The sequence below is a fragment of the Otolemur garnettii genome, unplaced genomic scaffold (genome assembly GCF_000181295.1).
Source record: "Otolemur garnettii isolate 467f Iridium unplaced genomic scaffold, OtoGar3 scaffold00006, whole genome shotgun sequence".
NCBI lineage: Eukaryota > Metazoa > Chordata > Mammalia > Primates > Galagidae > Otolemur > Otolemur garnettii.
Genome location: NW_003852401.1, coordinates 21495166 through 21510383, shown reverse-complemented (window position 1 = coordinate 21510383; position 15218 = coordinate 21495166). Strand labels below are relative to the sequence as shown.

Sequence of the window (15218 nt, the reverse complement as noted above, 5' to 3'; positions counted from 1 at the left end):
GGTTAATGTTTTAGTATGTCAATCTCAACAGTACACAAAGTAAGATTTCTGTTATACTTAGACCTAAGAATCTCAAAACAAAAATACGCTTCAAAAAACTAAAATCAGAAAATCCTTAAGAAATTGCAGAATGCTTGTTTTTACTTTACTACAGTAGCTGATACACTAATAAAAATAATGTGGCTTACCATGTACTAACCACTATGCTGGTTATATGCAGTATACTGACTTTTCTATGAAAAAAATCCTATGAGATTAGTCTATGAGTTGCAGACAATCCACACTAACAGTAGTTTAAAAAGAACAAGATTTATCACAGGGTATTTGGCAGCTTATGAGTTTCTGGGGGAGCCACAGAAGTAAGCTTATTTTCTACACTATCAAGAACATAGCCAGGAGAAATGATCAGCCAGGACACAGGCATCTCCTAGAGGAACCCACAGCTAATACCTACTGCCACAGAGGCTCAGGACCATATACTGGAACTCTCCATCCACTACTTCCAAAATATCAGTTACTTTCACTGCAGTACTTACAAGAAGATCTAATGTCTTCTCAAAGCTTTACACTGCCTTCTCTCACTTCCCAAGTCTCCTTCAGGAGGTCCTGGTTGGCAGAAGCATGTCAGATGTAAAACCAGCTGCAAGGGAATCTAGCAAATTTGTCTTTGGCTTTCCAGCATCTGTATAGGCAGGTATGCGGTAAGGGAGTGGAATGGATGCTGAGCAATCCAATCAGTATTACCTGCCAAGGAAGATATTATTTCCATGATTGTCCCTGTGGTAAGATGTGGGATTCAAAATCAAGCCTTCCTGCCCCAAAGCCCAACCTTGCAGTCCACATTAAGTAAACTTGCATTAATTAAGTCAATATGGAAAACAGGGGTAGAGTGGACAGGGTATGGGATTGCCATCTTAAAACCTTTAGCTTTCTATATAATTAATGCAAGAATTTTATCAAAATTCACCTAATGAGCTAAATTGACCTGGAGTATAGGCTAACCTGAATTATTCTATGTATATTGCTTTGAAGGAGCTGGCATACTCACTGCCTTCAATTTCTCACCAGCATTTCATCCTCCTATCCCCTGATATGATTCCAGTGACCACCATTCACTAATATCATTAAGCCTCCCAAGGCTTCCGTGACTTCTTCTTCCTTACCATATCTAAGTCCTCAGAGAAATAACTTGGAGCAACCATGACATCCAAATAATGACCATGATCTCAGAGTCTACCTTCTAAGATTTCTCAAGTGGAGGTCTTCTCTGACCCGCCACAGAAGTGTGGGTTTGGGGGCTCCAAGACAAGGGCCCTGGAAAAGATCAGGCCCAGTTTTTGAGTCTGTAAGAAAATTAGTGAATGTGCTCAAGGCAGGGGAAGAACAGGTTTTTCAGAAGGTCAAGAACAGAGAAGCTAGAGAAGGTCTTCCAAAAGTCTTGCTCCTTCCCATGACTAAGATGGAAAGGGAAAAAGCAGCCCCTAAGAACAGCCGAGCACTGGGAACTTTTCCAGTGAAATCCATTATTTGCTCAATGTGCCCCCAGAATTTCCTTTTAAAATGTCTTCTCCTTTATGTCTTCTCAGTTCCTGGAAACATAATCACTCCCCAGGCTCCAACTACCATCTCTTGCTGATGACTTCTGAATCTAAACCTCCATCTTAAAACTCTTTAGTGATAGACATATTTCCAACAGCCTTTTTGGGCATCTCCACTCAGAAATGGACAGCCAAACCTTATCAAAATGTCCCTGTGTATCTCTTGAAACCCAGTTTTTTTGCCTGTGGCCCCTGCTCCAGTTCAGATTATCATTACCATCAGTAGGACTACTGATATTTTTGCAAATTTGTGTTCTCTGTTATTGGTTTCCTCTTCTTCTAATCCACTTTTTATGTTATTCCAGATTCCTCTCTCCAAATTGATCCTACTTAAAAACTTTTAGCGGTTCTTTAACTCCTAGACAGGACATGGCCTTTAAAAATCCTACCCCAATTTACCTCTCTAGCTTCATGCACTGCCTGGCAGTCTTCCCCAGGACCCCAGTGTCCCATCCTCACTGAGGTACATGCTCACCTTTTCACATCTTTTTGCTAATGGAAGGAGTAAAGACTTTGGAGACACATGGACTTGGGTTCAAATTCCAGTACTGTCATGATTGTGGGCAAAGCCTCCTAAAGTTTGAAGGTTTGAAGAAGTCTCAAGCTTAGGACTCATGGGGCAGGTTTCTCCTTCCAATGCTAAATAATTTTAGGCAAGTTTTTAAATCAGAAATTTCCTATTTAAACCTCATTTTAATATAAAACAAAGTGGATTATGGAAATAAGTTACTCTTTAGTTATTCATTTCTGGGAAATAATACTTCCCACATTTATGCTCCCTTATGATCTCAAACATAATATGTCGTCTCATGATTATGATAAATAATCATTAATTCCTGCAATGGAAACATTATTATTTTTACAGGCTGTCATGTTCTACTTTGTATGGATCTAAGAATTCTACAGAAAGGTCAGTATGATTCAGCCGTAACCAATAAATCTTAGATTTGCTGCCATTTAATCCATGTAACAACACTCACTCTTTTAATATAAAACTAAATAAAAACCCAAACTGAATAGCCACAGATATGGAAAGAGAGGTAAAAGTGAGAAGCATAAACCAAAACATAATTAAAATTCTATACTATAAAACTTTCTTTTGCAATCCTCCTTAACGTTTAAATCTTAGTATGAGGTGTATTTTTTATTATGAGCTGCTTATTCACATTGATTTCTTTGCTGAAATTGAAAGCCTAATTTGATAGTACTGATACATAAGCTAAGGTATGAGGTGTTGGAAATAATACTAGTCCAGTATTGGCCCTGGGAATGTGGGGAGAGCCACAGAAAAGACAGTGTGATAGAAAGGAAATGCACGAGCTATCAGGAATGACACTGGCATTGCCGGCTCTCAGTCTAGAGGGAAACCATCGGCATCTCTAGTCTAAAATCAAATAGAAAATGAACCCAAGATGAATTAAAGCCTTAAATGTACCAAATGAAATGACAACCTTAGGGAGGCAAAGATCTTTTCAAGGAAGCCAGGAAACATAAAGGAAAAGATGGATATAATTTATACAATAAAAATTTAAAATTCACTATTTCCCACCCATTAGGACAATGATATCCAAGATAAACAAACAAACAAAACCAGAAAATAGCCACTGTTGGTGAGGATGTGGGGAAACTGAAACCCTTCTGCATTACTGGTGGAAAGGAAAAAATGGTGCAGCTGCTGTGGAAAATGGTCTGGTGATTACTTAAAAAATTAAGCATGGAACTAACATATGATCAAGCAATTCCATTTCTGATTGTATACTCAAAAGCAATGAAAGCAGAGAATTGAACAGATAGATATTTGTAAACCCACATTCACAGTAACATTATTCACAACAGCCAAAAGGCAGAAGCAACCCAAGTGTTCATCAGCGATGACTGCATAGACAAAATGTGCCCTATATATACAATGAAATGTTATTCAGTCTCTTAGAAACAAACGGAAATTCTGACACATGCTACAACATGGATGAACCTTAGAGACATCATGCTAAGTGAAATAAGTTATCAGAAAAGAACAAATGCCATGTAATTCCACTTATATGAGGCTCCTAGGGAAGTCAAATTCATAAAGACAGAAGGGCCCTGAAATGTAAAATACCCAGGAAGGTCAGTGCAATGTGGCAAGAAGTACTAAGAAAATGCCTCTGAGGTCAGATAGGCATTGAGGAAACGCAGAGTCAGAGGATGTTGACACTTTTATCAGAATTGACCAAGGCAGCCTAACGCTGGACTAATTTCAAAATCTCACAGATCACAGGAGGGGTCAAACAAGATGACCTTAAGCAGAGAGAGTCACAGAGGCAAGCTGAGGGGCCGGAGACCTTTCTTCCTGGGCTCTGTCCCTCCACATAGGGTCCAAGGGCAGAATGTGAGTGCTACCACATCATTCTTGCGATTCCTTTACAAATAATGTTTATTCTCCCTGGCATTCCACAGTTCACCAAATCAAGTTGAACTTTATGCCTTTGGAGCCAGAGACCCAGATCTTTAACTCAGGCTTCTTCAGGTTACCTGATCTTATCATGGTACTCCTCTAAGCTGTAGCTTTCTCAACCCGTAAAAGGTACCCAGTAACCCCTCTTAAGCCCCGACCTCTTAAGGCTTAAAAATGATATGCATAAAGGCAAGCCAAAGTGTAGCCATGAAAGGAAAATGGTGCTGAGTCAAATCTACAGCTTGGCTGCTTTTACATCTCCTGTCAAGTGGATATTTCTAAAATGTCTTCAACATATAAAATGACTACATCTTTTAAAAGTTCTATTTACTAATATAATACTCAGCTGTCAGAAAATAAACAAATTTCAGTAAAGGGGATTATAGGAGCTCTTTTCGTATATTAGGTTTCCTTACCCTAACATCAAAATAGCAAGGTTTTCTACGAGAAATGATTACCCCTAGCCAGAAAAATACTTTTCTGAATTGACATTAGCCATAAAAGACCTTAAAAACTTGACTCAAATGGTTAAATGTTTGTGTGTGCTTAACGCATCAACTTCATCAAAAACCATTGATTTGAGGGAACTTTTGCAATATGATTTTGATTTGTGTCAAACCATAATAAGATTACTCATCTTTGAACAAAATATAATTTATGGCATTTGGTTTCTTGGGATAGAACAGAAAACAGCCAACATGTCCACAAACATTGCCTGGGAGATAAAAGGTAAGATAAGAAAAGACAATCACAAACTACTGCAATACTAATTTCATCTAAATTATCAAAATATTTCTCCCAAGAGTAGCATGCTTTGGTTTCATGTTAGAAAATTCCACGAAACCAGTTTGTCAGATATAATGAGTTGTGATATTTTGGCCATTTCTTAAAGTCTTTGGTCAGAAGCAGGGATGAACTGGTATAGATCCAGTTCTGCTTTCTCCACATCACCTACAATGAGTGGCACATATTTTGGAGATTGTCCTCCAGTGCAAAAGGCCAAGTTTGTGGCCTTCAAGCAGGAGCAAGGCCAACCCTTCCCTGTGGATGAACCAAGAAACAAGGCAGCCAGCCCCAGAGATGTCCTGATATGTTTAATCATATTCACGTTTTACCTAGCTCAGCTGTCCTTAAAGTTTTGGCAAGTCAAAACACCTTGAAGCTGGTGACTTGAGTTCTCTGTAGAATGTGGGGAAGGGGTGATTGTCGAAGCCCCACAGGTAATTTGGATGCACCTCTCTTCCTTCATGGCTGCCATGCAGAAGGGGCAGGGGAATTCCCTCTCAGTTGGACAATCTGAGGCTAGTCTTCTACCTGCAAGGGTGCAGAAAGGTGATCAGTTGGCTTGGCCCAGGTAGCACTAGACTCACCTCTTAGAGCACTGACATTTGTAATGTGAGACCTTCAGGGGAAAGTTTGAGGTGGCAAATATCTTAGAATAATAGCACTGGGGAACTCATGTTTAATCAAAACAAGGTTTAGTCATGCTGAACTTTTTGAGACAAATCTCTTGATTCTTCTGTGCTCTTGGGTTTTTTCCATTTAAATTTTAGATAACTGGTGTCCTCAGAAATACTCCAGAGAGGTACTCTTGTTATAAATTAGGTATTCTAGTCAAGTTGTTATAGAGGATCCCAATAAAGGTACTATCAAAATTCTGATTAAGGCTTGGGGTTAATATAGTCATATAAATAAATTACCATTGACAATAAATCCTTGGAAGCATGTATTTATTATTTTCACACCTTATCCTAAATTCTATCTCAAAGCTCCTACTCACACTTCCTATTCACTATATCATTACTGTGCAATTATAACATGATTATTCAGATGAATTATACTATGATTAAGCACAAGCCAAATTCTTTAAGGTAAGTCACATTCTCATTATAGAATATCTCAACTTTTATATATGTTTTATGAATAAATATTTGAACCAGAAAGAGGCAAGTATTCAAATTTTGTAGTCAGACTTCCTGGTTTGAATCTACGTTCCACCTGCATATTAGTTGTGTTACTTTAGGCCAGCTACTTAATCTCTTGGGCTTCAGTTACCTCATCTATAAAGTGGGAATGATAGATTTCCTTACTGGGTTATAATGAAATGAAATATGAGAATACACAAAATGCTTAGACTAGTGACTGTCATTTAATAAACACTCAGTAAAAATTAGCTATCACTTAGTATTACTGACATGTCCCTTTATTAAAACAATTTCTAGGTTTTCCAAACTATCTGCAACATTATAATAATAAGGTTTTACCCTGCCATTTTCATTTCATCCCTCAGTGAGTGGAGATGAACAACTTCCTTCCCCGCTACCCTACACACACTGTTTACACGACAACAAGAAATAGCTGGTTTTAACAAGGACATCTCTTATAGTATGAAATAAATTTAGAAGTTTTCTTATATCCCCTGTTGATTTTTAGCATACTTATTATAAAATATATGGATTAAAAAATTAAGTCTAACAGTAATGTTGCTATAAAATCTTAATAAGGTAAGTGTAAATTATTCTAACACTATTTGCTTACTATCATACCTCTCAAAGAAGTTTCTTACATAATTTATTAAGAACTTTCCATATTAAACTGATTTTTGACTTAGCAACAAATGATATGTGCTTTCTCAAAAAAAAAAAATCATAAAGAAACAGAATTAACCGTCTTAATTTTTTCTTCTCTATTATTTTCTCTTGGGTTCAGAGATTCCATTACTAGCTTGTAGTTTATGCTGATGTTTCTATTTCTTTACTAAACTCCTATGCTATTGGCATAAAAATAGTTATAAACCGGTAGGCTAGAATGAAGAAACCAGATATGAATATAAACCATCTACATACTGTTAACTAATCTTTGACAAAGCAGACAACAATATACACTTGGGAAAAGAAGCCCTATTCAGTAAATCATGCTGGGAAATTTGGATAACCACATGCAGAAGAATAAAACAGGATCCATATCTCTCACTACTCACAGAAATTAATTCAAGGTAGATAAAATACTTAAATATAAGGCATGGAGCCATATGAAGTCTACAAGAAAATGTAGGAAAAAATTCTTCTAGATATCAGCCTAAACAAAGAATCTGTGAAAAAGACCCCAAGCATATGGCAAGCATAGCAACAACAAAAATAAATAAATATGACTTGATAAAATTAAAAAGCTCCACAGCAAAGGAAATAATCAACAGAGCAAATCATCATCCTACTGAACAGGAAAAAATATTAGCAAACTGTACATCTGACAAAAGGTCAATAACCAGAATCTGCAAAGAATTTTTTTCTTAAGAAGAAAAAAATTAAAAACCCCTTTAAAAAGTTGTCAAAAGACATGAGCAGAGGATTCACAAAAGAAAATAGACACAAATGGCCAACAAACATAAGAAAAAATGCTTAATATCACCAATCATCAGAGAAATGCAAATTAAAACAACAAAGAAATATCACCTTAGTTAGAATGACTTTTATTTAAAAGTTCAAAAACAATAGATGCTGGTGTGGCTGCAGAGAGAAACCAATGCTTACACACTGTTGATGGGATAGCACATTCATGAACCTCTGTGAACAAAAGCATGGAGATTCCTCAAAGAACGGAGACTAGCTCTACCATCCAGCAATCACATTACTGGGTATTTACCAAAAGGAAAAGAAATCATTTTATTAAAAAGACACCTGCAGCCAGGCATGGTGGCTTACACCTGTAATCCTAGAACTTTGGGAGACTGTGGCAGGTGAATTGCTTGAGCTCAGGAGTTTGAGACCAGCCCGATCTAAGAGCGAGACACTGTCTCTACTAAAAAATAGAAAAACTAGCCAGGCTTGTGGCAGGTACCTGTAGTCCCAGCTACCTGGGAGGCTGAGGCAAGAGGATCTCTTAAGCCCAAAAGTTTGAGGTTGCTATAAGCTATGATGCTACAGGACTGTACACAAAGTGACAGAGTGACACTCTGTTTCAAAAAAAAAAAAGACACCTGCACTCTGTTTGTTGCTGGATAATTCACAATTGCAAAGATGTGAGATCAATCCAAGTTCCCATCCATTAATGAGTGAATTAACAAAATGAGGTGTATTTACACCATGGAATAGCACTCAGCCATAAAAAAGGATTAATTAATGCCTTTTGCAACAATTTGTATAGAATTGGAGACCATTATCCTAAATGAAGTATCTAAAGTATCCTCCACCAATACTCTGCTGCTCAGATTTAGGAAGAATGTGAAACTTAACTATCTAGTCACAGAACTTCAGCACGACAGGGACTCTCCAGTGGAAATACACTTTTAATCACAGAAGATACATAGATACTGAACTATGCAAAAACTATATATCAAGTGATCCGAGGGGAAAGGTAAATTCTGTTAAGCCAAGAAAATAGCACAGGTTTTGCCTGGAGAAAGGAAAACTGACAGAAGTGAGTAATAACCTATCCTTTTGTAGCAACTGCTTTGCGTTCCTTTGGTGAAGGAAGTTCACAGTCTGATTTCTAAGTGATTAGTAATTAGATGCTCTAAGTTTTCGTTCAATTTGTTAAAGCTCTGAACCTGCTGCCATTCCTTCCCCCACTGCATCTCAACTCATGAAAGGACATGAGGGATGTAGAGTGAGCAGATATGCTTTTGGGATCCTCTCACTGCAGAAGTCCACCTTTGAAATATTTCATTTCCTGCCCTAAAGCTTTGGGTAAATTATATCATATTTAAGCTTTTTTTAAAAATGGATGGCATTTTACCACCAAGCACTGATGAGTGATACCACTTTGGCACATTGATTATTCTGAGCTAAAAGAAATTGGGAACCAGCAGATGCAGGAAAAACTCTTCACCTTCTCTCAACTGCTTAAAGTATAAATTTCTCCTTTTGTAAATAAAATTTACATTTATAAAGGAAACTTTCTTTAGTAAATGTACTATGTATCTATTTTCACCAAGAAGGAAGCTACTGCCAGACAACTTTTATCACCTGAAGATTTACCTGCCTGACAAAGTGGCCTTTATTAACCATACATTTCCTCCTCTCACCTTCCTACAACTTGGCACCACCACTCCTGGCAGCCCCAAACCTCTATTCCTTTCTCTTAGTTCAACATAATGTATGTCTCAGTCATCTGACTACTTCCTAGAGTCTCATTTTTGTGGGACTCTCGTGCATACATTCATAATTACAATTGTTTTTCTCCTGTTAATCTGTGTTATGTCAATGTAATGCAAAGACCAGCCAAAGAACCCGGAAGGGTAGAAGGAGCAATTTTGTTTCCCCATAGTAGTTTTTTCCCCACTAAAATGCATAACGAAAACAAATCATTGCCATAATTATTTTATCTTACATCCCTTCTCTCTGAACATTACTTGCCTTTCCCTTTATCTGTTACAATACGCAGACCTTTTTCCCCCTTTCTTTAGAGTTGTGCATTTAGAGTGGCCAGTTCTTACAAAAGACAATTTTTTAATATGAAAGTTCTAATTGCTTTATTTATTAAAGGTACATAGCAACAAAGTATTACTTAGAAATGAATGAATTTTAAGAGGTTTTTTAAAAATCAAACCTAACACAACTTCCTTAACTAGAATTTCCTTTGTTTCCTAATGTCTTTAGATATGCAAATATTTAAATACTAAAAATGTGAACAAAATATTGACAGCTCTTAAGGTGATAATAGTGATTATTATAATAACACGTGCAAAAAACTTACCAAAATCTCTGGGTAAATTAGAGTTGCTAATGTTGAGGTATGAGGTCTACACCTATAGCTCTCATTGTGTTTTTTTATTTGTTTGTTTATATACAACAGGAAAACATAGGATTACAAAAAGATTGTCCAAAGGGGAAAATTACCCATAATCCTTTACTCAATGTAACTTTTAAAACTTAGACATTTTTATGTTGAAAATTTTCTCAAAACACATATGACTTCACATTTGGGGGTACATAACTGAAAATAATTATTTTACACTGTAATTTGTCATCTAAGTCATATACAATAATTTAAAAATCAAGTCATATGCCCATGTATAATGAATGCATATTCTAAATGATATAACTATATTACAATAATAAAATAAGTCCCTAACTCAATGGTTCCCATATTTCTAATTTGTCTTTGGTAAATATTCTTAAATTGAACCTAACCATGAATTTAAAACTAATATTATTAATTTATCAAATGGATTCAAAGAGAATACAAAATTCTGTTTACTGAACAGGTACCAAATATTTCCTCTTTCAATAAAAGCACTGTGTGAAATAATTTGAACCATCATAACATAAATATATAACATATAAAAATATATAAACATAAAAAATACTCAACTTTTTTTCATCTTTATATCCTCATAGACAGGAGCTGAACTTTGTCAGTGTTTAATAAGCATTGAATAAATAAATTAGTATTAGAGTAGTCTCTATGGAGTTCTATCTTTAACATAAAAATTAATGTGGAGAAACAAATGAAAATACCAACATGTTCAATTACACTGCTAGTCAGCAGTATGATGCAATTCTAAAATATTTTCCAAGAAACAGTCTGAGGATTTGTTTTGTAAATTTATGCCTCAGTGTAAGGACAAGCATAGGAGAAGTGGGGTATTGGGAAACATCACCCTTAAAAACCCTAGAAACAAAGTTAGATAAGATCTTAAAATAATTGGCTTAAAAACAATAAAATAACATTTCTACTTCAAACCTTTATTTTTTAAAAGAAAGGAAAACTTCTGTTGTAGCCCTTGTTACTATTAATTTGGGGGGAGGGGTGGAGGATATGAGCATTTAAGGCTGTCATTTTTAAGCAAACATATTTAGTGCTCCATTACCCAACCTATGTATCAGATATCACTATAAGCTCAAGTCATGGAAATTAACAGAAGTCCACTGATGACAAGGAAATAATAAAGGCAACAAGAAGTTTAAATATAGGAAGGGCTAGAAAAAAGAATTAAAGATTATGCTTCTCTAGAAAACTCCACTAATTTGCTCACACTGAAACACTGCCCTCCAGTACTATGTGTTGCCTGGCATTTAGAATGAGGTGCGTACAAAAGAACAACAAGAAAGCAATAGAGGGAATTAGTAATTATGATGGTTCACCTCTAGCCCAGTTGTTCAAAACTATCTTATTATTTTTGGAGTTCTTTGTTAAATCAGTTTCAAAATTTTTATAAAGTATAAAAGGAGGGCAACAAAATTAAATGCTTTACAGAAATTATTGTTATGTATATATCAGAATTAATTATAAAGTAAATTCTAGGTATGGAAATAGATGGCAGGTAACCTGACAAGAAAAAAATTAAAAACAGGAATTATTAAGGAGTATTAAAAATATTAAATAAAAAAAATTATAGGATAGACAAAACCTAGCAAGAAAATAATTTTCTCCTCTGAGTAATAGGGGCTGAAAGGCTGGGTAGAAATAAGTATTATTTTGTTGCATTTATGTCATTATTGGTCTCAATGTAACAGATAGAAGCCAGCATTGGATAATTCTAAATTGACAACAAAGACTGGAAGAATTTATCTCACCAATATAAGGTACAATGGGGCTTATTCAGTATGAAGTGATTCATGCTTCACATTAAGAATAAAGGAAAAATAAGAATATTTTTCCACCAAAGCAGAATAAAACAAAATCACAATGTTAACTAGAAGTCTAGCTGGTTAAACTTTAACTGGTTTGCTCCCCTGGAAGCAAACATTTTAGTGCTAAGTATGAATGTGAGAGTTATAAAAAAGAATCATGGGCTTCTTACAGTGTGACCAATAAACCAATCTGTGAGAAAACAAGCTCCTATACTTTGCTTCACATAAGATGAAAGAAAGAAATGCCATTTCTATTCCCTCCACCTGTTCACAGCTTCCCGTCACCTTCTTCAAGGCTCCGCTTAAATACTTCTTCCTCTCAGGAAGCGCTTCCCTGAACTTCACATACCACTTTAGTGTTCATCATAGTACTTATCTGGACCTCACATATATTTCTTTGTCTATCTTTCCTACTGAAAATTGGGCTCTGTATGAGCAACAACTTAGTGTTTTCCATCACTTTTAGACAGATGTTGACTAAGTATTTGTTGAATGAATAAATGAAGAAAAGAATCCAGTAATGGTCAGGCATGGAGGTGGCTTAGAAGGAAAGAGCCAGTGTAACTGGGGCAGAAGTGAGGAGGAGCACAGCTCAGGCAGCTGTCTGGGTGCTGCCCTGAGGTCACTGGATTCATGGGGAATAAAGACACTGGATGTGCTGGCTAGCCCCAAATAAGCTTAGCTCAGGTTTGTGGGCTTCCTCCCCATCTCTGTCCCTCCTAGGGAGTGACCTAAGATTCTGAGGCAGCCCTCTGAATTCTAGGTCACTCCCTTCTCTGTATTATTTAATTTTATACAAAGAAAAGAATAGGAAGGCATAGAACTTAAAGAATTGTATAGCTGAGATTTGTATAAATCAGAACTCTGGAGTAGAGCCCCTAAAATTTACATGGATGGGATAGAGCGGAGCCTGCACCATGCCATCTGAGAACATGTGGCAGGGTGATTAGATGATCTAGCAGAATGGGAAGAAGGTGGGAGCAGACAATGAATAAGACCCCTTCCACATGTAAAGTTCTCTGACTCTGGATGAGCATACAGGGCAGCAACTGCATTCTTATACCCACAAGCACCCAAAGTGGGGACATCAGGAGCAGGCTGTCTTCCAGGAAGGCTCTGCTACCCAGTTTAAGAGAAACCTACTGCCTAGTCATAGCATGTCAGCTTGACAAGGACCCTCCAGAAGTAATACTCTTTCAATCACAAAGGATATGTAGATACTGAACTAACCAAAAACTATGTCCAGTGTTCTAAGGGGAAAGGTTAATTCTGTTAAACCAAGAAAACAGCAAAAGGTTTTGCCTAGAGAACTGAAAGAAGTAATAATTTTCCCTCTTTCTAACAACTGCTTTGAGTCTTCTTAGTGAAGCAAGTGCATAGACAACAATTTGATTTCTAAGTGTTTAATAACTAGATGTGCTAAGTTTTCAATTTTTTAAAGCTATGAACCTGTTCCCATTCCTTCTCCCATAACCCAGAATAGAACATGAGAGGCATAATGTAAATAGATGTGCGTTGGGGAATCCTCTCACTGGAGAAGTCCACATCTGAAATACCTTTTCCTACCACAAATCTTTGGGAGAAATTATATAATAATTAGGCTCAGTGCCCATAGTTCAGTGGTTAGGGCGCCAACCACATACACTGAGGCTGGCAGGTTTGAACCCGGCCTGGGCCTGCTAGCAAACAATGACAATTACAACAAAAAAATAGCTGCCGGGTATGATGGCAGGCGCCGGTAGTCCCAGCTACTTGGGAGGCTAAGGCAAGAGAATCACTTAAACCCAAGAGTTTGAGGTTGCTGTGAGCTGTGACGCCACAGGATCCTACCGACTGCGAGGATCTCAAAAAAAAAAAAAAAAAAAAAGAAAAGAAAGAAAGAAAGAAAGAAAAAGAAATTATACAATATTTAAATATGTTTTTAAAAGAAAGCACCATAGGGGATGTTTGGTGGCATTTTCCCATTACATTGTTCCCCTTCATAAAATACATGGAGAGGACAAAACTACAGCCATTGTCATTTTACTTGACTTTCCTGTTTCTGAAGATTTTTTTTTTTCTTTTATCTGTCACAACAAGGTAGGTTTTTCACTTTTCTTCATAGTATATAGGTCTTGGATGTCTAGTTCAACAAATAATAGTTCTCAAATATAAAAGTTCTAACTAGTGTGTTTATTAAAGGGGCATGGCAACAAAATATTACTTAAAAATGAATTAGTATAATCTAGCCTAATAGAATTTCCTTTACTATTAAGTGACCTAAAGCTTTAAATACAGAAAGGAAACTATAAATATGAACAAATACTAAATTAAAATATACATTTCCAATCAGTTCTTATGGTGGTATAAAATTTTATTATAATATATAAAAAGAAAAATTTACCAAAAGATTGTGGGCAAGTTATTAGTTGGTAATTTTAAGATACAAGTCTACTGTTGCAGCTCTCACTGTACTTTCTGTTTGTTTGGGTACATTATAAGATAAAATATAATTACAGAATTTTTCTAGAGATGAAAATAACCTATAACCCCCCCCCCCATTTAGCTTTTAAAACTTTGATGTCTTCATGTTCAAGATTTCCTCAAAACAAATCTGGTTTCAAATTAATATTTTTGTTTTGGAGTACACAACTGAAAATAATCATTTGATGCTATAATTTGGCATCCCAATTATGTACAATGTTTGAAAAATCAAATGAATATGACTACATATAACAAAAATTCTGATACTAACATAATTATCTTACCATAATAAATAAATCTCTAGACCAATGCCTCATATTTCTAATTTGTCTTTAGTAAATATACTTGAACTTCCATGAACTTAAAACATTAATTTTTCTAATAGATACAAAGAGAACACAAAATTTTTGTTTATTAAACATAATCGAAATGTTTCTTCTTCCACAAGAAGCACCATGTTAAATAAGACATTTCAGAATACATGAATATTATAAAACTTCTCAACCTTGTCTTTTTATATTTATACCACTATCAACTGGCACAGAGCCTGGTAAACCATCAGTGCTTAAAAAGCATTGAATGAAAGATCAGTACTAGAATATGCTCTTTGGGGTTCTATCTTAAACATTGAGAGAAGTAAATGAAAATACTAACATGTTCAATTACACTGTTAGGTAGCATTAAAATCTAATTATTACTTTTTTTTTTTTTTTAAGACAGAATCTCACTCTTTTAGGGTTAGGGTTAGGGTAAAGGGCTGTGGCATCATAACTTACAGCAACCTCAAACTTCCAGGCTCAAGTGATCCTCTTGCCTCAGCCTCCAACGTAGCAGGGACTACAGGTGCCAGCCACAACACCCAGCTAGTTTTTTTTATTTTTAGAGACAGGGTCTTGCTCTTCCTCAGGCTGGTCTTGAACTCCTGAGCTTAAGCAATCTGTCCACTTCAGCTTCCCAAAGTCCTAGGATCACATGTGTGAGCCACTGTGCCCAGCCTAATTAATACATTTTTTTTTTTAAGTTCTGAGCATTGCTTTGCAAATCCATGCCTAAATTTAAGGACAAGAGTAGGAGAAGTGGAGTAGTTGTAGACTTTACCTTCAAAAATCCTAGGAACCAAATTAGATATGATCTTAAAATAACTGGCTT

The 15218-nt window shown here is 36.0% G+C and overlaps 1 protein-coding gene across 2 annotated transcripts in view; it reads right to left on the bottom strand.

Moving 5' to 3' along the window:
• The window catches only part of PLGRKT (plasminogen receptor with a C-terminal lysine), a 58328-nt gene that overhangs the window by 24262 nt on the left and 18848 nt on the right, over positions 1 to 15218 (bottom strand). The gene's annotated exons all lie outside the window — the stretch shown is intronic.